The sequence below is a fragment of the Crinia signifera genome, chromosome 19, assembly GCF_055691185.1.
Source record: "Crinia signifera chromosome 19, ASM5569118v1, whole genome shotgun sequence".
Lineage (NCBI taxonomy): Eukaryota > Metazoa > Chordata > Amphibia > Anura > Myobatrachidae > Crinia > Crinia signifera.
In genome coordinates, this window is record NC_139226.1 from 24,467,127 (window position 1) to 24,473,610 (window position 6,484).

Genomic DNA, 6,484 nt, shown 5'->3' on the forward strand with positions numbered 1-6,484 from the left:
TGATTATTTGTCTCACAAGCAGAAAATTTAACATTTTGCAAATTGCAAAATTTTCAATTTTTTGTCGACATTTTGGTATTTTTCACAAAAAAACACAGACTGTATCGACCAAAATTTACCACTAACTTGAAGTACAATGTGTCACGAGAAAACAATCTCAAAATCACTGGGATAAGTAAAAGCAAAAAAAAGTTATCCCCACTTAAGTGATACATGTCAGATTTGAAAAAAAGGGCTCTGTCAGGAAGGCAAAAACAGGCTGCGGCGGTAAGGGGTTAAAGGAAACTCAGGTGAATGGCAGGTGGTGGTATCCCTTGCGATGTGAGAACTTGTTTCTGTATGGGTTCCAAATGTCAGACTGTTGCACATTGCCTGACGCGTTTCGTTGCCCACAGGCAACTTTTTCAAAGGTATAGTGGCATGGGTCTAATCAGGGTTTATATACCTTGGTACAGGAAGTAAAACATTTGACATTTCAGCCCAATTGGTCAACACAAACATTGATGAAAAATCAACACATATCTAATAAAAATGGTCACATCGTATAGTATAGGTAATAATAATTGATAGGAGGCAGTAATTGTTAAAAAACAAATTCATACATAAGAAATATGTAGTAAAAAACGGTAAAATGATTATATTAATTCTATTTCCGGCCGTTGGAACGCACGCCGCGTCCAACTTCCGGTTTTCTGTGGAACGCATATATATATATATATATATATATATATATATATATATATATATATATATGGAAAAAGGGGGGGGGGTTCTATCGGAGAGCGCTGAATGGTGTACCACCTAGTTACTTCAATGCAATATACAACACTGATACAATTTGTGTAATGACAGTTGATATTTGATATTTGTCCCTTTCCCGAATGAGACGTGCCAATCTGTTCAAGGTATAAAAAAGTTCTTTATTGAAACCCAACGCGTTTCGTCAGAACGACTTCATCAGGGGTAAAAACAAAAAGATTTTCAAGTATGTGGTTTGATCAACTTTTAGTACTCGTACAAGGTAAAATCCATATGTGGGGTTTAGGCCATAACAGGCTTAGTGACAAGATGTGGGTGTAGATCCGTGGATAATAAAGGATGTTTAAGTCCCTATTATGGTGGTTCAGGGGGAAAAATTCCGTAAGGTTAGTAGATATCAGGTCTGTAGAAGCTGGAGGCACTAGAAGTGATCCAGTAGTAAGTGACTCTGTTATATATATACAGGATCTATTTAGTAGATGAATTTGAACTTTGTAGGTTTTGGAGATCATTCGATGATAAGGTGCATTAACGTGCAGAGTTCTTTGGTCGAGTATGGGTGAATATGGTCTTTAATTGTAGGATTATTCCATTCCAATAGGTAAGATGGGTAAAGGCTCCACCAGCCTTATATGGATAAAATACAGCGATTGTCAGGGAATAAAAACTCAAACGTGTCAACGTAGAATTATTGTCCAAGGAGCTCCTGAGAAGTGCTACATTGTGGAGAATTTTTTGGGAAATCAAGTGCTCCATTTATCTGGTGGGAAAAATAATTCTACGTTGACACGATTGAGTTTTTATTCCCTGACAATCGCTGTAGAATTATTGTCCAAGGAGCTCCTGAGAAGTGCTACATTGTGGAGAATTTTTTGGGAAATCAAGTGCTCCATTTATCTGGTGGGAAAAATAATTCTACGTTGACACGATTGAGTTTTTATTCCCTGACAATCGCTGTATTTTATCCATATAAGGCTGGTGGAGCCTTTACCCATCTTACCTATTGGAATGGAATAATCCTACAATTAAAGACCATATTCACCCATACTCGACCAAAGAACTCTGCACGTTAATGCACCTTATCATCGAATGATCTCCAAAACTACAAAGTTCAAATTCATCTACTAAATAGATCCTGTATATATATAACAGAGTCACTTACTACTGGATCACTTCTAGTGCCTCCAGCTTCTACAGACCTGATATCTACTAACCTTACGGAATTTTTCCCCCTGAACCACAATAATAGGGACTTAAACAGCCTTTATTATCCACGGATCTACACCCACATCTTGTCACTAAGCCTGTTATGGCCTAAACCCCACATATGGATTTTACCTTGTACGAGTACTAAAAGTTGATCAAACCACATACTTGAAAATCTTTTTGTTTTTACCCCTGATGAAGTCGTTCTGACGAAACGCGTTGGGTTTCAATAAAGAACTTTTTTATACCTTGAACAGATTGGCACGTCTCATTCGGGAAAGGGACAAATATCAAATATCAACTGTCATTACACAAATTGTATCAGTGTTGTATATTGCATTGAAGTAACTAGGTGGTACACCATTCAGCGCTCTCCGATAGAACCCCCCCCTTTTTCCAAATCTCTTGTCTGACTCCCACTAACAGGGGAGTCCTATCGGAGTAGCAGCAGATTATTGTCAGCGCAATACGAGGTCCATACTGTATTTCTATATATATATATATATATATATATATATATATATATATATATATGCATCCTGCAGTCATATAAGAGGTCTAGAGGATTTGAAATAGCTAGTACCACATGATTATTCTATGTGTGCATAGTCCCGGAAAGCGGAGTACGGTGCTGCGCTGTTTTCAACACTTAGATCTCATCTGCAGCGCCAGTCCGTACTTCCGGCTTCCGGTATTCAGTGTGTCATTTGCGTTACACGGGGTGAGCATACAGAGCCCCGTGAGTTTCCTGTGTTTGGACCACATAATGAGGAAACCTGGACCACATAGGACTTCCGGTCACCTGATTCTTTGTGGTCTATACATACATTATAATGCAATTTAATTCTAATATTGTGCGGACATAATTTCTATATTTATTATGTGCGAGTTAGCAGAATCTACCACAAGAGGAGTCGTAGGCTAATACTTTAATGGATATTGCGTAAAGAAACAGGCTGTCTCCGGGTTGTCATAGCAACCATCGGGACTCGTCCGATTCCACACGCAGTATCCCAAATGTCTAATAGGGAATGGAGATGGTATATTTTTATTCTGAGGTTTGTATAAATAATAAATAATAATCTTGTGTATGAATTCCACAAAAAAAGATATACAGAATGATTCTGTGATAACGGTTTTATGTTAATTGCATTAATCAAATGCTAATCATCATAGGTCTAGTAAACACCAGTATTAATAATAATAAGTAATGAAATAAGTACTAATAAATAAAGATGAAGGAGAATATAAGAAGGAAATAAAATAAATATAAATCTAAAAAAATTAATTAACAGAAAAATCGGGTTAAAATAAGGTGTATTGGAATATGAAGAATAATAAATAAAATTAATAATACATATGGGATTTAATATAATCAATTTTGAGAAAAAAGCAGGAGAGAGTACATCAATTGATTTTAAAGTCCAGTCTTTTTTGACATATACATATACAACTTTATCTTCCAGCACCTGCGCTACAGTGGTCCTACTCCGTGCTTCCAAGTACCTGTTACCAGATTCCGGCTTCCCAAAGACTATTACAAACTTTCAATTGTCTCCTGTACCAGTTTTCATTCTATGCAATAAACATTACCCATTTGTATCCACGTGCCTCCGTCCTGTTTCCATTTGGTTGTCAGTTAGCCACCAAGGTCACTCCCGGGTCCCAAATCCCCTGTCGTGACAGTATGCACTTTTCCTCCTGAACACGGGGTCTAGCCCCGAAATGTAGAGGGTAATAAAACTTTTCAAAAGAACTGCAGTGCCGTGTTGGCTTCCATGTTCCTGAGGGGATTGAGGTCACCACATACTTCTATTAATTTATCGCAGAGGCACGCAGCCATATACCCTTGTTGTGGTGAGTGCCGGTCCACATGTCTGTATATATCATAGGCACAGGCTATAATTTAAAAGTTAATTGCAGTACATAAAATGTAAAAAGGTATATTTATGTGATGTGCACGGTCAGGTTTAATCCGGGGTATTGGAAAGGCAACAGTAGGTGAGATTTAGATTTGAGGAAGCAGATATGCTTAAACAGGGTTCATTTTTATTACTTGCCCTCTAACAAGAGGGTAGGTCACAGCGGTAGGCAATACAATTTACTGTAAACACAAGGTTATCGACACTCAAAATCACACACTTCAGTATGACAGGATTTATATAGATGCCCTATCTAGTGCAATTTAACCTAAATCAGAGCCTTAGTGTACACTTCCATATCCCAAGAACAACTTGTATAAGGTTAACACACAGTAACGTACCTTCAACGTACTAAGTACACAACTCCACTTATTCTAAGAACCACGATGTCCGCAATACCCAATAATGGGTGACCTAAAGGTACGGGTACCTAATTACTGTCCTGGACCCAAATCTAGTACTCGGCCTGTGCACAGGAATTAATGTACAACTTCCCGGGGCACGTGTCTCAAATGAAACGACCCGGCCTTCCTACGGATCAATAGCCTGGGTGCGCGGTAATGAGGCCTAGGGTAGGACTTTATGCAGGGGAATGGGGCTGCTGCATCCTGGTCTGCTTTTAATCCGGTGACGCTGTCACTACTACAGAGCCGAAAGGTCACCACAGTGCATGGACGGCTGTCTCTGCACGTTGGCCTCCTCTTGGTTGATAAGGGGGAAACACCCTCCACAACCAGTGGGTCTAAGTTAGGGCTGCTCCTTGCTATCAGACCCAGCAACAGTCAGGCCTTTTCCCCCCTAAATCCCACTTGCTGAAGGTATGCTAGGGGGTTGCCTAATAGTGGCCACCAAGGGCCAGACTCACGTTTTAGCAGGGGTTGCCAGGTAGAGGGCTTCCTGCCCGGGTGGGCCCCAGCCGGGTCCTGCCAGCCACCTACGCTCTGCTGCTTGTCCCCAAATCAGCCTGCCCCTTTTCCACAGGGCGGCTGGTGGCACTGGCGCTAGCGGGCCTGTCTGAGTGGGACGTCTGGGGCACCTGCCGGTTAGTGTGCGGCGTTGTGAGGGGATTCCATCAGTGGTGCCAGGTGCTGGGTTGGAGCTGTCACTTACTGCTCCGTCTGCTGGTGTTTGGCTCCGCTCCTGCATCTCTCTGGGCTGTGTCCCAATCAATCCACGCTGCCGGATTGATTGGGACACACAAGCTGTGTCCAGTGGAGGGGGACACGTGCGCCGCTCCCAACACTGCTGCCGCGTTCTCCAATAGTCGCTCGACGGCTTATTCCTCCTCCGCACAGCACGCTGCTGCTCAAAATCCCAGTCCCTTCTCTTCACATGCCAGCCTGTCACCCCTGACCCCCTTGCTTCCGGCCTCTCTCCCCTGTATTCGCGCCGCAGCCTCCTCCAATCCACGCTGGGCTTCCTCCTGCCCATCACCCGGGTGGGTCCAGCCTCATGCACATCGGCGCCAGAACCTTTGGTTGCTGGCCTCCTGCTAAAGGGGCCCCGCTGCAGGGTGCCACATTTATATTTACTGTATGTAATTTTATTGATGGGATGTATATACATATTTAATTACATATATTGAAACATTTTCATGTATTTACACATGACTGGCAAGGAAAATGTTAAAGGTACTGATGGGACTCCTATGGAAACTCCCAGAGCCCCCTCGTGCATAGTGACAAAGGAGTCACATGATGCCATCCTGAGGTGGTCACATGACAGTCTTAGGGAAGAGTATAAAAGCAGCTCATAGTGAAGTTTCGAAACAAACCGCCATTACCCCTGAGAGTGCGGAGATCCCATGAGCTACCTGTACTGCTGGTAAAGGAGCTGTTCTGCAACTAGAGCAGGGGCAGGAGCTGTGGGTGAGTGGCAGCCAGAGCAGGGCATCGAGTGAGCAGTACCTGTCAGCAGGGTGGACTTTTCAGCAGCAGCAGGAGTCAGTAATAGAGTAGAGCCATACAGGGCCTTAGCTATACTTGGCGGCAGCAGCAGTCTCTGTGCTGGACACTCTTCCATGGATGCTGTCAGAGGAAGCAGCTCTGAGGCAGAGTTAGGGTGGAGACAGCAGGGCTGGGACTGACTCTGCACTGAGCCTAGCTGCTGTGTGGCCACAGAGTGAAGAAGGGCTGGTGAGGATATAGTCCAGGCAGTGGTGAGTGGCATCAGTGAAGCCAGCACCCATGTGTACAGACATTACTTGCAGAATATGCAAGCCAGCCATAGCCAGTAGAAGATTGGGGGAGTGACCAAGCTGCAGTACGATGACCAGGCAGACCGTATATCCTGTGTATGGTGAGATGTTACAGTATATACCCATACCCTCCAACTGTACCGAATTGGCCGGTACAGTACCGTTTTTAAACGGTCTGTACCGGCAAATTAAACTTGTACCGAATGTACCGGTTTTTTAAAGCTGGATCTAGTTTCTGACTTTCTGCCGAATAGTCATGTCAAAGCAGCGGCAGCAGCCTGGTCCGACGCTGTTATAAATTCTCCCTAGTCTGACTCTGGACGGCCGCGAGCCAATAGGAGCTCGCGGTCCGGCAGCCGCTCATGATTGGCTGTCGGACCGCGAGCTCCTATTGGCTCGC